The 25,762-nt window shown below is 30.4% G+C and overlaps 1 protein-coding gene and 2 long non-coding RNA genes across 4 annotated transcripts in view; 2 read left to right on the top strand and 1 right to left on the bottom strand.

Moving 5' to 3' along the window:
* LOC148236158 (uncharacterized) overlaps positions 1-25,762 on the bottom strand; it is a 502,848-nt gene that overhangs the window by 350,587 nt on the left and 126,499 nt on the right. The window lies entirely within an intron of this gene.
* Eip74EF (Ecdysone-induced protein E74) overlaps positions 4,242-25,762 on the top strand; it is a 300,923-nt gene continuing 279,402 nt past the window's right edge. For both annotated transcript variants that reach the window (XM_088185117.1, XM_088185115.1), the window contains exon 1: positions 4,242-4,838. The gene's annotated coding sequence lies outside the window, so the exon portion shown is untranslated. The remainder of the gene's footprint in view (positions 4,839-25,762) is intronic.
* LOC148236161 (uncharacterized) lies at positions 14,299-18,298 on the top strand. The gene is made up of 2 exons (XR_015809348.1): positions 14,299-15,349; positions 15,388-18,298. It is a non-coding gene; the product is annotated as an uncharacterized LOC148236161 (long non-coding RNA).

Here is a 25,762-nt window from a genome sequence, read left to right as displayed (position 1 = left end):
AAAGCAGTCATATGGTTTTTAATCTATCACAAATAATTCTGTATAATATGACAAACAGCCACACATGAAACATCTAAAATTAATATCAGATATATCTCATTTATTAGACTTATTTTTGAGTAAAATGAAAAAAAAATATATTTAACATTTTTATACAGTGAAATTTTAGTATAGCGAAGCTTACGGGACCGAAGAAAAAATTTCGGTATACTGAAAATTCGTTGCATTAAATGTAAGGAAGATGATATATTTTTATTTTATTTTAAATTACTAGCATCAAAATAACCTCTTACAAGATTGACAGATCGTTTTTGTCCATTTTAAGGATACTGTAATGAATACAATAAAATTTGTTAAAAAATGTTTTATAAAAAAAGTTTGAATGTCGGCGAAACACTTTAAATGTCGCTTGTGAACACATCCAGCACATACCAAGTCAAGAACGAACTGAATTCGGAGAAATATTGTGTCAAGTTGTAACGTCATTCTTAAATTAAGATCAAAATATTTCGTTATACTGAAATCACTCTTCGTTACAATGAAAACATTTTGTATAAAAGTTTTTCGGAGACAAATTGAAGATTCGTTATACTGGGAATTTCGTTATTTCTGTATTCGTTACAAAGAGATTTCACTGTATATTAAAATTTTGCTGGAGATTTTTCTAGCAACCTAATATTTAATCAAGTTCGACTCATTTTCTGAGGGGTGCTGTAGATAATCATTTTTGCATTTGATCGACATCATTTTCTCTATTATTTCATCAGCATCCGGCCATGGCCGGTCTTGGTACTTGGACAAATGTTCGCCGCTCTCTTATTTTGTTAAAATAAATATCAGGAAAATGCAACATTATTCTTATTTCATGTAGGATAGGACGAATAAATATATTAATTTAAAAATGTTTCGTTTGTACAAAATTCTGTTTATTTATTAAATATTTACATATTCAAATAATAGAAAAAAACAAAAATTATCCTTTTATATTTTTTAAATACTATACAAATAAACAAAAAAATAATAATGTTTTCACAAAAACCCTTCTGGCTTTTAGTGACGCGAATTCCGTCAATTGGTTCGGGTGATATTATTCTTTCTGATAAATTTCGTTCAATGGTTATTAGTGCTAGAATACTTAGGTTTTCCTGTGACATTGTAGATCGGAGTTATTTGTTAATTAAATTGAGTTTTGAAAATTTTTTTTCGGAACGGAAAATGGCAGTGTTAAAAAAATCGAAAGGCAATGGTAACATTTGGGAAGCATGCTATTAAATCTACCTCTACGATATTTTGTAATATTTATAAAGAATTGTTCGATGAAAAGGAATCGGGGAAATTCACCGGTAAGACAGTATTTCATTAAACAAGTGAATCTCTTTTTGACATCTTTGTTTCGTCTGACTGAAATTTTATATTTAGCTCAATACAATATTTCGTTAAGGTAGCATTATCCATTTATATAAAATTATACAAAAAACTAAATAAAAGTTCACTTTCATTTGCTAATTCAAACATTTGATTTAAAATTTAAATTTAAAAACCGTAAAATACAAATTTATCTTAAATTTCTGCTTGGGATCTGCAATCGAATTTGATTTGATTTCGTAGAAAAATGACATGGTTTTTAATTTGACGAATTATAGGAAATTCAGGTTATGCTAATTTTCTCAGCATTACTAGTGAATATGAACATTCGTCATTATTTTTTGCATTATATAGTAAAAGATCTATTTTATATATTATATTATCTTAATCGCCTTCAGGGAAGCAAAGTCCATATATGTATTGTACATATAATAATTGTGTTACCTTGTTTTCGTGTCTGATTTTAAACAGTTTTAAATAGTTATTGATCAGCTTAAGTTTACTGAAGGATCTTTCCGCTAAAGTGGCAGTTACTAGAATACTATATGCTGTCTCTAATGACTTGCGGGTGGACGGAGTCAATTCTCTTCATTCCATCTGCAATTTTTCTCGCAGCTTATTTTTGGGTTTGCAATTGTGTTTGGCAACATTTTCCCCATGAATGTTCTATAGGATTTTGGTCTGGTGACTGTGCAGGCATGTGGTCACAAAAATACGGCCCGCGGGCCAGTTCCGGCTCGCTAAAGATTTTCATCCGGCCCTCCAAAAAATTCCAATTTCTGCGTATAAATAATTCATATCGAATATATTAATTTTATAGAATTTTGTTATTTGGTTGTGAATTCACGGCAGCTATATTTCAATTCATCAATTAGGTAGTAGGTAGTGGACCCAATGTAAAAAGAGTTGGGTATTTCAGAGTTTTCGGTGTTTTCTGAGAATTCGGCGTTGAAGGCCAGATGTTCTTTTACTCGAAAATTCTCCGGACACTTTCATTTATCGTAATTCTAAGAACGTAGTGCAGGCAAGATAAAAAAGGGTTGTTCAGGTAAAACAGAGGCTGAATCGAAAATATTTAGTTGCATTTCAAACTGCATTGTACACATCGCTTGATTATGTGATATTTCTTGTCATTAGCGGTGATTTTCTTATTTGAAGAATGATATGGTAGTAACCCGCACAATTTTTATAAAACAGAATATGCAAATTTTGTTTTTAAAATTTAGATTAAAATTCATTAAATTATAGTGCCCCAATATAATGATGTCAAAGAAAAGGAAACTAGACGCCGAGTGTCGCACATTTAATGAGCAGTGGTCAATTCGTTATTTTTTGTGAAAATTAAGACAAATGCATTTGTCTAATTGCAATGAATTCTAACTGGATTCTAATCTTTATAAGAATTTATTTTTCATCCGGCCCCCCAGTTTTTTAAAAATCAATCCAGCCCTTTTATCAAAAAAGTTGGTAACCACTGGTGTAGGCCATCCTAAAAGTGTGAAACCATATGACGCAAACTAGCCCCTGCTTTTTAGGGAAGTATGGCATGGAGCGTTTTCTTGCTGGAATCGGATGGTAGTTCGGTCTGTGCTTGGAAATATTTTCCAGTAGGAATCCATTAAATGGGATTCCAACATTGTCACTATTCATAATACCCTCGCAAGTTTCCTATCCCTGCTGCTACATGCCGCCCCAGACCAAAACGCTTCCGCCACAATATTTGACTTTGTGTACTACGCTTCTTCGACGCACGTGTATTACAATTATTGTTCAAATAACATTTTTTTTAAATTATTGCTTTAGAAATATTTGAATAAATTAAGTCTTAATATTTTTTAATAGTAACTAATTTTAGTTTACAATTATCTTAAAGTGACTTTCGCCTAATTTTCAGATGTTCAATTTCGGTGTTTTCGGGCCCAATCTAACTTCCGAGTTTTATTTATATCTGAAAATCACGGTTTGTGTCGGGCTTTACAACCTCTGAGTTCCACATTGTTGACTTTTTTTTTCACCATCCGCGAAAAAATGGATGGCCCTTCGCTTGTAGAAACTTCAGCAGCCAGTTTTGAAGACGATTTTTATGGGACTCGCGAACCAACATTTGATCTTCCTGTGCAGTTGTCTTTCGGTTTTTTCAGTTCTTGGCTTTGATTTGTAAGAACCACATTCGTTGAACAGTTTCAAAGCATTTTGAACAGCGTGTCGTGAACAATTAATGTGTTTGTTCAGTCAATAATATGTAATAAAATTATTTTCGCTATTTTAGCTTCACTTCATTCGCGTTTTTTGTCATTTTCAAAAGTTTATATAATATTAAAAAAAATTATATCTTTTTTAAAACTCAAGTGAGCAATTAAAAACGACAAATTCCTTTGTTCTCAGAATTGCGGTTAAAACTACCTGCTAAAATATTTCTGTCAGACTATGCACTTGTAAAGAGTTGCACACCATTTTATGGATGGCCCATTATTATGTCCAAGGCTGCATATTTAAAGTTCAAATTTATAATGACGATTTTGGCGTCCCCTCCCCCCCCCTCTTCGTACGGCTCTGTATCTAAGACCTTGTATAATAAAAAGTGCTTAAATTAGACTTTGCGATGGTGAACCAAGGGAAACATATCTGAGTGTTGTGTCGGTTTTTCACAATGGCAACACCCGCATTGTTTATTTGCATGCGTTAAAAATGACGCGGCGCAATGGCCATGCTCGCTAAACGTCACTTTCGGCGCTACGACCGTAGCCCGCGCGTAGGCCGTAGATCCTTCGACTCACATGTTGAACGCTACGGCGCGCGAGCGAGACGAAGAGTATCGGCGCGTGCGTTAGAAGAGTGCGACTGCAAGACCGGCGGTCGCCCCGCCGACTAATGTCAGTGACTTTGCGACCGACGAGCGAACCGTCGCTCGTTCCGTGCGCTCCGCGGCCGCGCTTTTCCGATCGCTTTTCCACCCTGCGATTTTTTTCAATTTTACACCGACTCGCCGCCGCGTCCCGCTAGGTCTTAACACGCTTTAACGATCGTTGCCGATTTCTACCCCCGAGTTGTCGAAATTCAAATTTGGCGCTTGATGTCAGTCAAACTTTTGTCAAACTTTCGTCCATGGACTAAAATAAATTCATCCATGCTCGGCCGGGCGCTTCCCTATTCATTTTAAACACATTCAAATAACGCTGCAGAAAACGGTGCAAGTGAATGCCCAGCGAGACAACGTGCGATGTGAAAGTGAATTTTAGCTTTCTTCTGCCGTTAGAAGCGCCTCGATACTCGATACTGTGATTTTAACAATTAAATAATATACACACAATTTTAAACAAATAAATAAATAAAACAGTGTTCCTCAAGTGTGTGTGATTGCGAATTTAAAATCGCATGTGATTTAAAACAGTGTGTGAATCGATCGTCGACGATGGATTGGAAAACATTATGGATTTTGGATAATATCGGATTGGATACGCTTTGATAAGAAGGTAAGCGCTTTTTTATTGTTTTAATTTAAAATGTAACAATACATAACGCAAACTTTCGCCGCAGTAAACTTGCACTGCAAACGATCGAGTTTTGTGAAAGCCCCACACTTTTTATCGCAAATATAAGGTCACCGTTAAATACAATTAATTTACTTTAAAATTTAAAAATACAAATGTAAATTTATTTTGCGAATATTTATATGCGTGTACATATTTGCTTTGGAAGTCGTTCAGATACGAATTGATCTATAAATTTTATGGCGGAATTGGGTCACGGTCGTATTGATAGAATTATGTTCTATATACTTATATACAAATTAAAGAGGCAAAATATTTTTTCAACATCGCTGATATTTGTATCTTTCAATAATCCTTTATTAAAGTACAGTTTTTATTTTTATGAATAGGCAGTTATTACAAAAAAAAAACAATGAAATAATTAATAATTTAATTGAAATGTTTTTATTTATTTATAAGCTGAATTACCTTTTCATGAAAATAATTTTAAACGATTTTTAGCTTGACAACCTTTGACGGGTTTTATATTTTTTTATAATACCCATATTTTTTTGTAATATCTCCCCGAAAAGCGGATAATAATTATAAGAAAAGGTGACATGAAAAGACTTCGTCATAGTAGATCATGCGAATTTCCCTCAAGCATAAATCATTAATAGCTCACTTAACGATATATACAGTTTGGTGTCGATGCCCTGAAATTAAACGCTGTATTATTACCATTGTTAGAACTTTCTTTACTTAAAATATTGATAAAAAAATTATAGTTACTTGTTAAAAGCTTGGAATGTAGCAAAATCTCAATTCAAATTGGAATCAACGTTATAAAAAAAGTGACATAATTATTTAAATTATTTAATATCTAAAAATAATAAAAATTCATCTCATTTAGAGACACATTAATATTAATTATATACATAGATTAATAGTAAATTGATCCAATTAATTTACAAAAAGAGTCAATAAAACATATTTGTCTCGACTAATATTCTTTTTTTGTGGTGTCACCATATGTATGTTATATATTATTTCAAAAATAAAATAATATTTATTGATAAAAATAAAAAAATTTAATTTTTGAATAATAATAAACTTATTTAAAAAAACTAATTCATACTACATGATAGTAAAATAGCTTCTTTGTAGGTAACAAAACAATTCAATCAAAAAAGTCATATTATATTCTTAGCATTTTAAAATATCAATTATATAATTTTATTTTTAGAGACAGTGAAAATAAACATACTAACTTTTCTAGTAACGTTTAATTGAAAAATATAATTATATTAACGTAACAGAAAAAAATTAGGGGTATAGAAATTTATTCCAAAAAAATTACATTTACGACCGTGCACCTACTTTTATCCTCGCTCAACTTACCGGGCATCTATAACGCTTTTCGGGAGCATAATACAACATTTGATCATTTACAGATGTAATTATATCAAATTAAAAATATAGCATAAAGATGAATAGGTTTAATGGCAATTCGAACTGGATTAAACGCTATAATATAATTACTTTTTCACTATTGACTACGTATGTCATCGTAATCTTACTTTTTTTGTCTCTGACGTTTCGAAGAGTCTGCTACTCTTCTCTTCAACGGTTCAGTTCGTTTCCGAAGATGAAGAGTAGCAGTAAGAACGCGGTGATATCTGCAGTCAATAGTTAAAAAAATATAGCTCACTATAAAACTTTAAAATGTTATATGTAATTTTATTATGTTTATAATAAAATTACATTACATTGATGCAACTCATTTAAAAATAATAAGTGAAGCTAATAGAGGATATTACATAAGATAAAAACAATACATTAAATAAATATTGCGTTTAATATTTGCATATCTAAAAATAATTTTAAAATATACCATATCATGCTTTTTTTGTAAATTTAATACAGATGATGCAATATTAAATAAAAGATAAATAATTAATGAGCTATAAAGTATTTTTTACAGTTAATTTTAATTAATAAATGTGAAATGTCTGATATCGATACTTAACGTAATACGTAAATTTTACTGATATCATTAATTCTACATTGATAATATAAATAATTGCATTTTATTTGAACTTTCAAATAGATTATTTTCTTTGACTTTCATAGTTTGCACTTAAAAATAGCTTATTTTAACACACATATAAAATCTTTATTATATAGCACATTATATTGCTCATATTTATTAGTAATTCATTAATTTATTCAAGAAAAATAAAGTAAAATATGGATATTTGATTTATATAGAAATATGGATAACTATTTTAAATTCTTAGTGCAAATAAAATCTAAGTGATAATATTTTTTCCAATGTGCAATATATTTGTTATATTTATTTATATCGAAATAAATATCTTCAAACGTATTTCTTCTAAATTAACTATATTTTTTGTAATTGAATAAGATTAAACCAAAGTGTAATTAATAACAATACTATCAACAACTATAGCATAAATCTCAATAATTAAATTAATAGCGATTTTGAATTGAGAATTGACGTTTGTCAAATATGTATTAAATTCACAAATTTATAAAATTATTTTCAGTATTAGACAATTGAACATCAAAGTTTTTATTTAATAAAATTTCAGTTTATGAATAAAAAAATATCCTAAAAATTTTGCGCTGCGCGGCCAAGTGTGTTCAATAAATCCTAGGTATTTACTTTATTAAGATTTTCCGAGTAGTTGATTACAAATTTCCCATTCAAAAAATAATAAGAATTTCTTTGAAATTTTCTCATAACTCCTATATTAGGGGTGTCCCAAAGATCAGTCCCTTTCTGGCGTAAACAAATGGGTCGGCGACCTTTAACTGTTTACATTGTCACCTGTGCGATGACCCTGCCCGATTAAAATAAAATTCGTTCGCGCACTCGAGGCAGCGCACCATAATACATTTATGTATAATCGGTTGAATAATCTACGCTAGAGAAGAATGCGCTTGCACACTACAATAATTAATTACGTCGCTTTTCTTCGTCTGCTGCTGCTGTTGCTGCCATTATTATTGCGTATGGCCAATTACAATTATGCACACTTTCTTCTGCTACGTGAAAATCCATCATAACGCCGATTAACGACCGATCGTCGGCCGTTAAACGCAATTAACGATTCGGTCGAATCGAACGTCGTTCGTTCTTTTGTGCAGTGTCATTTTGGAAAACGTAATTTGAAAAGAAATATAACGATAAATCACGCTTCCACTACTTTCATGTCCGATTGACTTTTACGATTTGCGTATGCTTACTAACTATTCGTTCGTATCGCTCTTAGATAACTGTATTTTAAGTTGCTGAACACATAATTAAAATTTATGTATGGTAAAGATTAGTAACAAAAAAATTGAATTATGTCTATTGAAGACAAGCTTCAATAAGTTTATGAATTCAGTTGAACAGTTAAGTTAACTTGGTTGACAGTATTGTGACAGTAGAAAATTGTAATTAATCCTATGAGTAGTGAGTTAATTTATACACATTAGTTAATCTGTTGTATACACCTAGTAATGAGTTAATTTTACTCATTTATCCATAATTATTTCTGCTGTTGTTTATTTATTGTTATTTTACATTGCATTTATAGTAAACTATAGAAAAAAATCATTGATTCTCAACGTTTTATTGCTTTGATTTATTTTACTACTTATTTGTATTATTATGTTTTCTCTTATTAAATTTTGTTAATTTATTTTACTTATTTTTTATATATTATTTGGCTATTGTGGATTTTTTTATATTAATTTAGAGGCTCTCAATATTTTTTGTAAAATTATTATGAAATATTTTTTGGTATGTTCATTTATTTCGTACTCTTGAATTTATTGATATTATTTTCTATAGAAATCATTTGCATTAAACCAAATTAAATTATTTTTAATACATCGATAACTCTCTGGGGAACATCAAAACAGTGAGAGATCGACCACCGTACATGTACGGCGGTACATCTCAAAGCGCCAAGAAAAACGTTCAGGCGTACAATTTATTTAAAATAAAATTATTGTTATACGTTACATATGTATATATGTTACAGTTAAATTTTATTACTAGTGTAGCTATATTTTACTGACGTTTCAGTGAAGTCATATCCAAATACGTTTTCACCAGTGAAAATATAATTTAACTGCGCTAGTGAAATTATATGTTACTCTAAAATGTCTATGAAACTCAATTTGACAACAGCGAAACGTCCATTTTCTGTTCAAACCCAAACCTAACCTAAAATAATTGAACTAATAAAAGTTATAAAACTAATTATAGTTTTAGATGAAATGTTAAATTAATTTTGAATAGTATAGTATTTTTATAAACATTGCATAATAAACTTTAAATGTTTAAATGTGAGGTTCGGAGTAAATATTAGATATGTATATATTTTTTATTGATTTTCATACATAAGTATTAATCAAATATTTTTATTTTATTTCAGTTTTAAATATGTCTTTATTCGACGATAGGTTAGATATGTACTAATATACCGATGAGTTACATAAGCTTTATATAATTAATCAGTCTGATATTTATCTATGAGATTAGAAAAAGTAATCGAATTGTAGTCAATGTAATTATTAATAATCGTATACTCTGATTTTAAATTTTTGGTTTATAAGCAATAATTATTCATTAGTACTACTGACGTTTTCTATAATTTATTTGGTACAAGTCTGCATTTGAGGTAACGTTTAGCTATATTGAAGTTATTTTTTTTTATGAAAATGTAAATTTTTACAATAGTTCTCAAAAATACAAGCAGGTGTTTTTATACCGTTAGCGCGTGAGAAGCTCGAATTGAAATTAACATACGTATTTTAAAGTATGTGGAAAGATAAAAATAAAAAAGATTCGCTGGTCTTTCAATCCCAATAAGGTCGTTGTTTAACTTCTTCTCGAGAGAGAACTTAAAAAAGTGTCTTAAAATCGTTAAATACGATAAGTTCTTAACTTTTACTTTGTTTTAAACATATTATTTATTAATATTGAATTTAAAAATTGATAAAAATACAAATTTAACACCATATGCATTTGCCGTTAGCATATATTGTGTTAAGCCTTTTAATAATAGGACTGCATGTACATATTAAAATAAATTAGACAGCTCTAGTTCTAATTTCGTTAAAATTATAACAAACACGATAGATCAATTGTTTAAGTAGATGACTAATACCTGAAAGAACCAGGTTCGAATCTCATACAAACTCCAGTGCTTTTCAAATACTATCTAATCTGCTACTTTTCTCCGGTAATATTGGGTGTTATTTTAAAAGCCTGGCCTAAAGTTTAAGCGTAAATTCATATTGCAAACTACAAAAAAATTGAATAACAAAAACTTTAATATGTAATTATAAGCTTTAAAAGTATTTTACCAGTTCATCAACTTTATTTTTTACAAGAGGTTTACAAACAAACTGCCAAAGTTATTTTTAGACACTTCACGATAATACTCTCAAAGACTATGAGTTGTAAATTTTTATTGAGAAGTTTCTTAAAATAATTTTATAGCATATGTATCAGAAAGCAGTTATTAAAAGTTACGTTATCAAGTAGTTTTTACCTAATAGTTAAGATAGACAAGCTACATTTGAAATAAGCAAAATAAAATCAGGTTACTTTTAGATGCACAGCAATGCGTATTTTTTTTAAAGCTCACAAAAAAGATTAGTTTTGAAGAAAAACTATTATTATTTTAAAGATCACACGTAATAAAAATGTAATCTATTCTAGGCTACTTGAATTTAAATTTTACTTTTTGGCATGTCTTTATTTGCTGTTATAGATGACAATAACAACTTTAATGGACTATTTTGATTTAGTGTTGTTATATAAAAGTTTAAATCATATAAAGATCCTAGTGTTTTTCAATTTCTATTATATTTGGGTGATTGGGTGATAGTAAGTATTATAATTATAATTCCGATCTATTATAATTATAAATCAAATTAGGTTTTTCTAGCTTTTTTAAATTTCACGGATAAATATAGTAATGATCAAGCAATGTTGTGCAAACATAGCAAAAAAAATATTTCAGCCGTATTATAAGTTTATTTTCCAGTATAGATAACGTCGATTTCATCGTTTCTTAGTACTTTTGCTTTAACGATATACTAAAAAAGCATTTTTACGGTTGATTATGCTGATCATAATAAATTTCAAAAATAAAAAAAATAGTTTTATATTGATTAATTATATACAATATATCATAAATAATTATAAAATTTTTTTTTTTGCAATCAATTAAAAACGATATTTTTTATAGATTTGTAGTTAAATTATAATTTTATATATTAATAGAGCTATTTTATTTTTGTTGAAAAATTTTTGTACACTGAAACAGCTGATTTACATCAAATCATTTGTTGGAAAACTTCACACTACAATTGAGACTCATTCATTACGCCCTTAATTATTGTTCTGCCATTGAGTAATGAATGCATCCTGTCGCATATTAAATACCAAATCCGTCGCACTCACCTGTCCAGAAAAACGTTACCGTTACTGGCGATGATGAGCTAGTTCTTATCAACGGTGATAAAGACGTGACTCAATCCATAAACACACTACGTTCTTCAAACAGCGGTGTTATATGAGAAAATTTTCTTTTTTAATACCGCGACATGAATATTCATTTCGACTTAATTCCGAGAATTGCGCAATCTTGTAGCGCAATAATTTCCATTCGGGAAAGTTATCAATTTTCGTTCAAGAGTGCGGAAAATTTCGGATAAGATTGATTGCAATCATAATTATGAAATGTATATTTTTCTATACGACTGAATCGATTATACGTAATCCCATGATTTTAATGTTTTAATTTTTTTCACCTTTGCTTTCCGTCTGTACTAATGTGGCCTTGTGTAATTACGATTGACATCGATTTCAATCGTCCGTATGACACTGAATAACAGTAACATGACTCGAGATTGTAAATATTGTTTTTTTACATAAACAAACTAAAAGCTGATTAGTGTAAAAAATATTATCCATTATTTAATGTAATATTAAAAGTTATGTATCAAGATTTATGGGCTCTTACTAGAAAGAAACTGTGCTTTTTAATGGCAAACATGATTTATAATGAAGCTCATGTATTCCAACAAAAAAATATTTTAATTGTAAGAAATTTAGTGAATATTATGCTCAAGTAAAAAAACTTTCAACGTATGCTATTTGTGACATGTTAAAATCAATAAATATAACAGTAAATTATTATAAATCATCGAAGCAAAATCGATGTTGTAATATAAGAGTTAGTTGATTTGAATAAATGCTATATTATTTATTTATATAACGACACTCTTCACTATTAATTATTGTGTAGTTATACTCGATTCAGAAATCACAGTAAGTGTAACGCTATATTTCGTCAATATTTATAAGTAAGAAAGAGATGTAAATGTTTAATTTTCACCCCATAAAAATTGCATAAAAATAATTTATATTATATGTCCAATGGGGAGAGTCAGTTAACAACATATATTTAATTGTAATTAATCTTTATATATAAAAAAAACTTTAGGGTAAGAGTATGCGTATAGTGAAAATATTTTATTAGTAAAACTTTTATCTCTATCATTATGAAAGAATCAGATGAGTTAAATAGATCAGACCCATAGATAGAATAGAACGCGAGAAATATAAATCACATGATAAAAAAAATATCATTCTAAACAATGTAATATCTTATCAGTTCAAATAAAATGTCCAGTTTTTAATGGTGAATCTATTGTCATTGCCACTTTTATACACACTATAATAAGGGTGTGATCACTATAATCAAGTGTATTGCAATTCAAACCATTTTTAGTAATGAAACAGCATGAAAGCCGATCATTAAAATGATTTTTTAAATGCTGCCTACTAACTGTGGTTTCTGAACATAATAGAGTTACATTCAAAACATGACTAAACATTTTAAAAAATCAGATTTTTTAGCGATGGTTGTGATGTTTGCGTATATAAAAAATACGTCAAAAGCTTGTAGACGATATTGTCATTGGAAAGATTTTTTATAACCCTTATCTGCTCTACAGCTCTGTGGGTCAATTTAGATTTTCTTTGACCTCTATATGAATAGTGTGTTACATTTTCACCAGAGGCTGTTGATGTAAATATCTTACGCATGCGCAAAGGCGGCCAAGCGTTTGCTACTGTTTTTATCGAATTAATTTATGTGGCACGTGTGGGCGTTTTCTTTTGGGCAGCAGAACTGCATATCTCTAACGTTACTGCTCATCTCGAGACGTAACATCCGTCACCTGTTACATTGGAGCCGTTATGCGATAGCCGCTCCATCGTCCGTAACAAGCGCGCACAAAAAAATCACTTTCGTTTTTAGCTTTCTCAAATCTCGGCTCGAGATTATAGCGGAGAACGGGTTTTTCGAGCGAGCGAATGAATAATAATAAAATAAAATGAAGAAAAAACAACAATTTCCATTTCGTTAATTCGCTCTCGGTCGCGCGATTCTCATCCGTCACTCGTCAGTGAATCATCCCGGGGCGATACAGATTTATTTGCCAAATAGTTCATAAGGTCTAGACTGGTATCCTAGAGGCCATGGGCTCGAAGAATTTTTATTTATAAAAGTGCATTAAAAATGTTATGATAAAAAAATGATATACTGATTGTAAATTAAAATGCACTTAATAATTTCAATGATTCCTGGACTTTCAGTCTGGTGGTTAATACTTACTTGTAGGTATAAGGTATACATAATGTCTGATTGATTTACTAGTTACAACGAAAGATCCAAGATATTTAAAAATCTCAAAGTAGATACATTTAAATATTTTACACACATTTTTTTCTTTTTTCTAATTGATGATGAATCATTTCTCGAGATTTTTTAATAAAAGTTTTGAGTATTTTTAAATTTTAAATGCTGAAATTTCAGAAACATATAGTGAAAATCCGCTTAATTCATGGCTGCATTCAGAGCAGGTAGTGAAAAAAGAGACAGGGTTACCGATTAACATCCTAAAAACATTGAATAGCAGAGTTTTATGACCAACTCTGGGAATTACGATTAGCAATCATATCGTTTCGATTACCACGAATATTTTCCGGTCAATAAATTATTAAAAATTCAAGGATCAATAATTTAAGAAGGATTATATTATTAAGTCTTTGCAATTTTTGGTTCTTCAGTTAAATAATACTAGTGTCAATGTTTTCGAGTAAATTATCAATGAATCGTACAATACGATGTACCAAATATAAAAGAAACTATCATGAGATATAACAATTTTAATAATATTATATATCATATAAGAATTTTAAATAATTTAATAATGAAATAATTAGGTAGTCGAATGTTTTCATATTTTTTTACTATTCTTCGCATTTATTTATATTTTAACCATTAATTAATAAAATCAGTAAAAGATTTTCCATACACACAGATATATACTATAATATAAACAGGGACGTAATATGGAGGTAGGGGGGAAGGTAATTACCCTCTAAATTTGGCCAGAAAAATGTCATTTAATCAAATAAAATGAATTTTAATGAAATCGAAATATTAAAAAACGACCACTGACTGGTAAATTCACTGAAAAAAGCTGAAATAACGTTTCTGATTTTAAACCAGAAATTTTCGGGTTATCCCTCAGACAAAATTAAAAAAAAACAGTTTCGATTCTATCCTGAAAATATTTTTAAAAATATGTCAGTTTGGGAAAAACATATCGGAATATATTTTCATCGGTAGATTTACATTTTTACCAGTAAAAATATATTTTATATGGCAGATGATAGTAAAATTATATGATTTCAAATTTTTCATACGTAGTAATATATACATTTACATACTTATCATCCACAACATTTTTCCTAGTAGATATATATTTCTACTAGTGAAAATATAATTTAAACTGACAAGCGCTAGTGAAATTATATGCTATTCAAAAATGTCTATGAAACTCAATTTGACAGTTGTGAAAACGTTTGTTGTTCAAACCCATACCTAACCTACACGAATTATCCAAACCCAACTTAACCTAATGTAACTTCTAAAACTAAATACAATTTAAGAACTTTCATTAGGTCAAGTCAATAATACAAACTAAACCAACTAAACTCTTTAGGGGGAAAGGCATAGTCAGACATCGCATCTCGCATATTGCTCCATAGTTGGTCTGCACTTCGATGCATTATGTTTTAAAAATATCATAACTATCCTATTTAAATGAGAATATTGGTCAAAGTGTATTCAAACCAAATTTTGGTCAATAGGAGGGCGCAAAAACAATTATCACTTCTCAGAAGTCAAAATTTCACGTCAAAAACAATAAAATCGTGGCAAAATTTCACGTCAAAAACTATAAAGTAACGGCGACGGCACGATTTTATTGCTATTGACGTGGATTTTTGACTAAAAAAAGCCTTTTAACGATGCTCTTAGAAAATATTTTAAGAAGTCAGTGTTTTTCATCTTCATCTTACGCGTACCACCTTAACCGCGTTAAAGAGCCAATAATACACAATAAAAGTTGGCTCATTACCGCGTCCGCGCAGTAAGAAAGCCAGTTGTATAGGGAAAACCGTTCGAAAGTTTCCCGCTTGGCTTGATCCAAACAACTCTTGGCCATAACAAAATTTGTAACGGGTTAGTCCAAAATAAATCAAAGTAATATGTACATATAAAATATATATTTTTCTAAGAAACGGATTTTTTGTTTATGTTTCAAACATATTGCTAAAAAATATAAAAAATAAGTATATAACTTTAAGGCCTATTGTGTTACTATTTTTTTCTATATATGAACCAATTAATATGAAAGTGGAATAAGTAATATATTTTGCTACTATTTACATACAAATATATGGATTATGACTCTTAGCTTTATTTCGAAAATCTTACGATTAACTATGTAAAAGAATCACTAAAAAGAAATTAAAACAATACAAAAACACATTTATTTATAGAACTATAATACGTTGTAATTATTTACAGAATTGTACTACGTCACATGTTTTTGTTATTGTTCAAGTATTTATTTTTCTATTTTCTGATGTTTTAGAAATTTAAATACATATGTTTATACAAATTTGCGAAATGAATCATATCTTTATATTTTTTATTTACGACAGATTCAAAATTAACAATTATCACTGAATTGTTAAGCTTTTTTTGAGCTATAGATCCTAAACGATCATTGCATAAAAATGTCTAATATAACATTTTATTAGACGCACATCTTCAAAATATTTCAAACAATGTATAATTCTTGTGATCTTTAAAAAATCTTGAATTATTTGGTTTACAATAAATGGGCTTTTTATAACCTTGTACAATTAATAATAATCATTAAGAACGAATCAATGAATCTGTCAGTTAGATTATATAGACCAAAAATCACGATCGGGATAAGTCCGTGAGAAATTACTTGAATATTGTTATCACTGTTATCAACTATCAAAATACATTAAATTTATACTGAAGGAAGTAACTTTTCGAAGTTATTTTCAAATCTACATTAAACATTAAGCATTTCTGACTTATACCACTTTCGTATTTTAATAATAAATAAATAATTAATTAAATCGATCAGGATTATATGATTTACATTCCAGCCTCACAGTTGAATTTCATATTTAATTAACCCGTTCGATACATGCTAATTGCTGTTAAACGGGTTGCGGAGAATGTTGCAAAATTTCTTTTATTACCTTCCCAACTATGCAGATAGGTGCGATTAATATTCCAATTTTACATTATGTCCCCTACAGCCATTAATTATCAAAACACGTTTAGAACAGTGTGAATATTCATTAATTGAAATTAGATATTGTCATACACGTTTTCAGCTTATATTTATCATAATTTAATAATATCGATTCTGAATATAAGTTTATTAGAGCATACTACTTATATGCCAAAACTAGTAAAATAATCAAATATACTCGTACAATCGTTAACAATGGTACAACATAATTACGCGTTTAAACAATACTGAGGTCGAATATTTTCGTATTCTGAAACGTATCATCGAAGGCCTTTGTCGTAAATTGCTAACTTCATCGTTAGATATACTTATGTTTGCTATGAAAATCCACTGATACTGAAAAAAGTACTGAAACATAAAGAACCAAGTTTATTTTTTCATTGTAACGTGGCAGGCGTTAACTTAATGCGTTACAACGGAGTAAATACAATGGACTACTACTAAGCTAGTAGTGGGACACCCTACTGAAAGCAAATTATATGGATTAGTGACATATATTTTATTAATTATAAACTATGCACGAACCAGCTCGATTTTATTTTAATTATTCGTCACGATATTCGTTCTTGTGATTAGAAAAATCTAGGAAAACTTGATCTATGATTATCTACTGTAGTTATAATTATATAGCAATCACTAATTTAGATCTCTTAGACACGATTGAAAAACTCTATGGTTCATACAGGAATTATAGGATTCAAACCCAGATCTTTCAGGTATTAGTCACCGACACATCTAAAAGATCTTACGTTCAAGTACTTGATCTATATGAATACTTTATTGCTATGAATTACCTACGTTTGCTTAGACAATCTATGGAATTGATAGCTATGAGGTTATTCATCGATACCGTCTTATTAGATCTTGTTCTTTATATTCTAAAGTTGCCTCAGTGTTAAAATTATTTATATATGATCTGAAAATAAAATTTTAATCGTTTTACTGCCTGACTTTGAACTTTCAGTTATATTTTTGGTTTTCAACGATACGTGAAATCTAAAAAAAAAACAGCGGAGGTCAATTCGCGGTTCGCGTAAATTGAGTCATCTGGTGAAATTAACGTAATCGCCTGAGGCGCGAACGACCGAGTGAGGCCGAGAATAGCGAAAAAGGTTGGCGACGGCTGCGTATTATTGTGCGCGTCGAAAAAAGCGGGGCACGTAACCGGGTCAGGGCCTTGCCGAATATCGCGAGGCGTCCTTGTGTCGTTCAGGATGCCGCGTCTCGTAACTATTCGGCTTGCTCAATGAAATTCGCGTCTAACACCTTAACCACTCGGACGTTTTTTTAGCTTGACGGTTAACGACAAGGTGGATTCATACACCAAACGTTTATTCTTACAAAAGTCTTAAAATATGAAAGCTTTGTGATCAATTAAATCACGTAAAAAAATGACCTTCTTATTCAAATACACGCTTATCAGCTAATAATTAACATTGGAATCATTAGTACCGAAATTCATTTTTTCCGGTGGATGAAATCTCTAAATGCAATCTTAGTTCGAGACCTTAACCTGTAAAAAGTTTGCGAGATATCTGATGATTACGGTGTGTTAGGTCATATTTCATAAAGGAGGGTCAATCGAGCGATATGTCGTGAATGAGAATTGGACCTCTGGAAGTCACAGCTCTTGGTGCATTTTATCGACTTAATAAATTTAGAGTTATAATGGTTTCGTCAGTGATGTAAAATTAATATGTAATTAATCATACTGAGCGCAGTTTACCATAAGTCACCAAAATTTTCTTTTCGTGTCTTCGGCCTCTCGAAGAGGCTTCATTTTTATCCAATAAAGAGTAGAGATCCTAAGCATTTTAATGTCGTAAAATTAGAAATAATAGATTATTTCCTTGAGTATGAAAATTAATTTTCAATAAATAAAATTAAGTACATAAAATAAATCTAAGAAAACGAGCTAATTTATTATAAGCTACGAATTCAATGCAATTTTAAAAATAAACATTAAAAAAATAACGAATTGCACATTTTGTATTTTGAATTTGTTCTTAACTTTGTCTCGATTGTTCCTGCCGTTGAAAACATCCGCTCGACAGCGGTTAATGTTGGCATAAGTCGAGTGTTTAAAAGTGTAAGTCCAATGCTTCTGTTATATTTTTGAAAATAATAATATATAAAAAAATCAAATTATTTAGACAAATGAAATTTTTGTTTTTGTAAGGGTTTTATGATTATTGTGCAAAGGAAAATTAAGCACAGCAAAATTTTTGACCATAAATGATCTATATACAAATATGCAGGGCTTTTTGTCATGTAAAGCGGTGGAACGGCGTTCCGGCATCTTTTTTACAGTATTTTTAATGTTTAAAAAATATTGACAATCTGTTTCATATTTCATTTCTTAGTTTTTACGTCATTATTTTCATTTTACATATTTTTTAGTGTAAAAGTTTAACTCTCAAACTGTATCTCACCGTTTTGTATATATCATAAAATCACGCGCCTGCTCTGTATATATCATAAAATCATATTAACATATTTTAATATGATTTTAAATTTAAAACATCATGTTTTAAAAATATTGGAGATACTCGGAAAAAAAATAATATATCTCCAATAACATATTTAGTACTACGGGGGGTAGGGAACCTCTCACCCGGTCATTACAAGCTGTGTGCCCACCCAAAGGGTTGGACTTGTAGAGCCTTATTACCGGTAACGGAAGTGGTGCACGCAATGGATTACATGTAGTTATACCTCTGTCCTCATTGGAGACCAGCCTTAAGTATCGAGGTTTGAAAAGCTCGCTGACTAATCACAACCATGCAGCGATCATCCAGACAATTGTTGCACTCATTTCTTCGACCAATGAAACATGTCCACGCCCCTAGAAAGTGACATTTTCTTGATGGACACGCTTCCGAGGTCGAACAGTGGTGCAACGGGAATATTGTGGCTTTACGGTGCTTTTTGCCGTCCAGTGATATATTGTTTCCGTGCCCGTTTCGTAACAAATACATATTCCTTTAATGCATCGGAAAGTAAATACGTGTTATTTATGTGAAATACTTTTTTCCCTGGACGTAACGAGGGCTTTTGTGTGGTCCCTTCCATTACAATATTTTGTCACGTTCATCCTTATTGTATCGTGGTTACGGTAATTAAGTGCGCTAGTTTCAAGAAGAATAACTCAAACAGGTTCATATAAAATAGCATATATTATTTTAGAAATGCTCCACTGTTGAATAAACAATATATAACTAATTTAATAAATACTCAGATCTCTATCACTTTAAAGTTAGTCGCAAGGGAAATAATAAATATTTTAGTTAGTGTTCAGAAATGTCTACATATGTATCATATGTAAACATAATAAGATAATTTAGATAATAGGTCTTTATTTATAATAACACACTGTCTGGATTTATAAAATACAATATTATCAATATATTTCTCTATTGATTTTTTAACGCATGTAATGAACTTTATTCTTTTTTAAAACAATAAAAAACTTATATTGACTCAAATATAGATGTTAAAGGCCATGCGCTAACTGTCAAGTCAGATCAGAAAAGTTTATTTACAGCATATGCTTTCAATGATATCCTCTCATAAGTATAGATAGTGTTTCTTTAGATATTGCGAATGAAATGCTATCGAAAAAATAATATTTGGGATGGGAGACATTAATTGCCTCCCCAGGAGTTCAGATTTTGTTTGCGAATGCATCTCTTAAAAAGGCGTGCCATTATTATTTTTTACTTTATTACTATAATATTTATATCAATATAATTAATTATAAATAAAGATCAATGCTTGGTAAATAGGTGAATTTATTATTTAAAATTACGCCTATTGTTGTATCGCCTTGTATTAACTTATACAGAATAATGTTACTTTCATTGTATGCTTACATTTCCACGGTCTGAACATCACCACACATCTAATTTATAAATAAACAATCGCACCTGTCGCGAGAAGGACATTCACGTTCACGTGCGCTCGAACGTGAATGCCCTTCTCGATGGCAGGTCAAAAAAAAACGGACAATACCTCATTGTTTTCGTTCACACGTATAAAAATCGTACGCATTCGGTATCCAAAGGGTTAAATCGTTCACCTGGTTTAACAGGGACAAGTTAATACTCTTCGATTCACTACCATTAGGTGTCATTTTAGCTTGCTATGATCGAATGTGTGTGTGACTCAATACGGCCGCCGAGAATGCGGAGCGTAAAAAATACATATGGAAACTGTGTCATTATCACTGGGTTAAGTTTAAACGGACAAAAGTGAAGGCGAATATCTTACGCTCGGGTCTGTGATCTTGCGCAGAGACGATTGTATAAACATGTAGTAAAAAAAAAATTATTCGTTCGTCTGACCCATATTTTTTTAGTCGTTCGTTCGAGACATTATATGCGTATGTTATTAGTACGTAATTGCGTTTGACGCTTTTTATTTCCCGGCGTGCGCATGCGCGAAATCAAGTTGTAAAATTTGGCAATTCGAGACAGTACGTAGTTTTAATTTAAAAATGCGTTGCTGTTTTATTTTATATCTATAATAATGCATTATCATGCAAATGACGCAGGTATATATTCATGTGTTTTTATTTATTTATTTAGGAATTACAAATTGGCAAGTTTCATGCCAAAGTATTTGAGGAAACGACGATTTGAACTCAATGAAAAAGGCGTTGATAGTTGTTTGCTGGAGCTAATCAAGGTTTACATAGTGACTCTTTAGGACCCTGCCCAAAACATAAAAACACCCCTTGACCACCACATCCTTATGAAATAAATATGTTTTAAATTGAATACATCCGTTAAAAATTTTACCAAGTTGCACTTTAGAATCATGTATGAAATATATAGTTAACTCCTTCTCCCCTACATATATTTGTTTGTTATACTTTTTAATCGACGCCTTATTGAACGGTCCAAATTTAGCAGTGTCGTAAAAAACAAGAATCAAAATTCAGACCTCGAATTGCACAATTCAAGGCCTGCAAGGCGTTCGTTAGTCAGATAACGCCTTTATAGCAGCAGAGCTTATATTATCATTTTGCTATTTCGCCGTGCCCACTTTATTTGGCGTCTAAAAATAATATTGTGCATACGCACATGACGTATAATTCAACTCCGTCGTGCAAAATGGCAATAGTATGACAGAGAAGTTGCGAAATTAGCCTTGTTGTATACCCAAACGTTTCGCTATAACCTTGTCTGTTTAAGAATATGTGTATATTTGTATAATATTACATGACTACTTTGACCCACGAGCTTAGATAATTATAGTTTTTTTTTTAAATAACATTTAAATCAATATTTAAGATTATATTTGATGCAAAATTAAAAAGCAGCATCATTTCCATGAAATCTCTAATACATAGTTAATTAACGACCCGAGAATTTTATTTAAACATATGTATGTATAAAATGTACTGAAAATCATAAACATTTTCGCACTATTCACAGTTTCGGCCGAATTCCTTCGCTATGTACAGACCAGTGGCGTGCCATCATTAGACTAAAGGGATTAGGCTAGTCCCTTAAAATCTTTTAATTAAAATTTAAAAATATCAACAATACAATTACAATTAATTCAAGACGTTGTACATATTGTTCACTTGGATAAGCGAAGCTCGGAGGCACTACCTGAATTAGTGGTAGTGAATTGTTATGGACCGTCGTCCGTGTGCGTTGGCGCAGGTTAGATTGGCAAGGACTTTGGGCACTTCTCTGGCACCACGCCCGCGTCCCGCAGTTTCAGCCCATGGGTAACTGAGATCCAACCCAGCCTGATTTTCACTCCGGAGTACTGCGCACTCCGGCGCTAGGCCAGACCTCCTTCCTTGGTTGTCGCGATTGATCGTGGAAGGGTCTACCGTCGCGAAATGCTGTTGATGGTCTCCAGTATCAAATTGGATAGGGGAAATGGAGGGGGAGGGTTAGTTTGCGGGCTGTCGCGCTCCGTTTACCATGGGGTTTGCAAGGACTAGCTTCTTAATTCTGTTCCCTTCGCTGGTACCGTCATGTCATTATCAGGCGCGTACGGTGAGATACATTCCCTTTCGCTCGCTCGCGTGTTAAGTGACGAGAGTGTGTTACATGTCTTCTAACTCACTATCGACATTTAACATGCGAGCGAGCGAAAGGGAATGTATCTCATCGTACGCGCCTGGTCATTATACATATATGGGCGTTCCGTCGAAGAAAAAACATTTTTTAATTTACTCTTCTCTTCAAGCATTTACGGAATTTTAGTAAGAATAATTTGATTCGTGTCTTTCGAATAACACGTTTTATTTATTTGGTTATCTTATTTAATTTATTGATAATATTATTATTTTAAATATCTTGAAAAAATGTCCATACGATTTGTAAACCAGTAAAGAACAGGTAGACAAATGGTTAAAGGTACATACTTTTTATTAGTGGATAACTAGTGTTTTTAAAACATGATGTTGAACTTAATTTAACATTTTTTGTATTAGCTTTAGATGAAATAGCGGTAGAGCTTACAGGGGTTAGATTTTGATATATGAAAGCTAATAGCTCTGAATTCAGGATGACCCTTTATTTCAACTTATTTTGATCAGATGATTATATGTTATTTATTGTCATGGTGGTATTGTATTGCATTCACTTTTCATAACGAGTCGCAAAAAAGTATCCAAAATTGGCGCGGTGCTCTAATGCTTGTATACACTAGTAAGTAAGAGGCGCTCAAATCAAAAATCTAACCTCGCCTCCACAAAGAAAACCTTGGACATGAGGCTGAGCAAGGTTATCGAAAATTCGCCTAGTAATGACTGGCTTTAAAAAAAATCAGACAAACAATTAGCACGTAGGTACGATGTGTTTCGCTATACATAGTATTATTTTTTTCGTTATATCGTGCATTGCGTTGGCTGCGTCTCAAAAATTAAAAAGCACACACGTGACAGGCATTACCGACTTTCGCTTTTGTATAATCAGGAACAGTTCTGAATTAAGTCGGCATTGGCCATGGTACTGCAAGCAAACGAACTGAAACTGTGCCATGGCCAATCAACAGTAGAAGTGGCGAGACCGTTTGCCATATATGCTGTAAAGGTCGCCGCACTGTCCGATTGACGATCGGTCTTGAGAGGTACAGGTTAACTTTTATAAAATAATTAAAAATGTGTTAAGGAAAAATAATAAAAATATTGTAAGCGTAACATTGTATATATATACGTAAATACTATATACATATGTATATGTATATAAATAAATATAAATTGTAACTTAATTTTTAACTTAAAAACTGTAAGACCACTGTAAAAAATTACAGACTGATTGCTTGAAATACTTATTTTTTATTTTTCTGCATTAAAAGTATAAAAAAGTAAAGTATTTGATATAAAAATTACTACTAAAAAATATTAGTATTTTTATATATATCAGTATTTTTTTTTTGTTATTTCGTTTAAATTTAATTACGAAAGGAGAAGCATAGTCTACATATTTGGACATTGTACAACAATATCTTAATTAATTTAATTTTTTCTACACATTTTGTATGGATCGATTTATATATAATATAAACTTATATTCTGATGTTAGTTCTATCATTGTTTTTTCCTTATAAGATGTTGTCGATTTTACTTACAAACACATTGCAAAATTTATCTGTTGCCAAAAAATTTGCTTAAAATCACTAACATATTTTTAAGTATAAAGTCATTATTACAAATATTTTTATTTGAGTTTTATATATTTTTTTACTAACATATTTTATTTTTTAAATCAAATTTATAGCTTTTAGTAGAGCGTAGTTACAGAATGATATAGTTATACTAATTAGTAGTTACAGCATCACGTAAAGGGGTAGTCGCGTCGTCTTACAGTCTTAAAATAAGTATGCTAGATCAAAACTCGTTTATAATTACTATATTTTCTTCTGAAATTCTCAATTTCAACATTATTTTTTGCGCAACTTTTTTTATAAAATTTTAAATAAAATAATATCATCAAATAAGTATCAGTACGTAGTTTTAAGAATATGGAAATACAGTTCATCAAGTCAATATATGATTATTTAATTCGCTACAATAAATGCACAGCACGCAAATGACCACTCCCGCACCTATGTGTTATTTTTTACTTTGTTAAATATATTTGCATTTTTTTGATAAACTACATAGAATTTTCGAGTGATAATTTCTAGTTCATAACAATTTATATTTTTATAATATTTATGGAAGAAAATATTTCAAACGATATTGTATTTCATATAGCTACTTGTCACACTCAATATATATTAAAAGCATAATAACGAAATGCAGATGCTTTCAAAAAACTATTGCAGTAGATGCCAAATTCCATACTACAAATTCATAATTATAATGTAGAGCCCGAACTCATTTTTTGGTCCATGGATACTAACTTTTATAAAATAATTTAAATATTGAAAAAGTTAACAATTGATTGATCATTTTAACCTTTTAATTTCCGAGTTTCGATTATCACATAAATATGGATGTATTGCGTAATAATTATTAAAACATGTTTTTAATTCTTACTTCGGGAAATATCGACTGATAGTATTTCGACAACAAAAGGGTTAAATTTGATCTTATGATGAATGACAATAAATATATCCTCTATATATTTTATTTATACATCTTTATTACAAAGTTATGAATACAGAAACAAGTTACTGATTTAAAATCATAAGCAAGTAGATGTAAAAAAGAGTAGTAATAACTAGTTGCAAGGGGGGCTCAATATATTTTTATTTAAATATTAATTATTAAGCTTGTGGGCTAGAGATACTGAAAATAAAATGTATGCCTCCAAAACAATATGTTTTTAGAAATTTTATTGTTTAATGTGTTTAAACCTTAATTAAGAAATTGTCTTGTCGTACGTAGTCAGTGATTCTAGAGATTAGTGGGTTTAATTGTGTTTTTTATTTTATGATATTGAAAATATACTATGATTTTTTTATAGTTAACATAGAAAGGTTAAATAAATATATTATTTTTGTTTTATTTTGAATGATACTGGTGTTACTCCGCTCCGAGCAAGCGTATGCTATTACTAGTCTAAAAAGTTAATAATATAAAATGCTTCTTCTGTTAAATATGACCTTTAGATTTAGGTCCAAGAATTTGACACTCGCCTAAATTTATACATTGCTATTTATCCATTTAATGTGACATTCTGTATTTTAGCGGATACAAAGAA

Source organism: Plectrocnemia conspersa, unplaced genomic scaffold, assembly GCF_051122295.1.
Source record: "Plectrocnemia conspersa isolate PC_06_02 unplaced genomic scaffold, ASM5112229v1 ptg000004l, whole genome shotgun sequence".
NCBI classification, from domain to species: domain Eukaryota; kingdom Metazoa; phylum Arthropoda; class Insecta; order Trichoptera; family Polycentropodidae; genus Plectrocnemia; species Plectrocnemia conspersa.
Note: the sequence above shows the minus strand (reverse complement) of the source record. Positions and strands in the feature narration are given on the sequence as shown.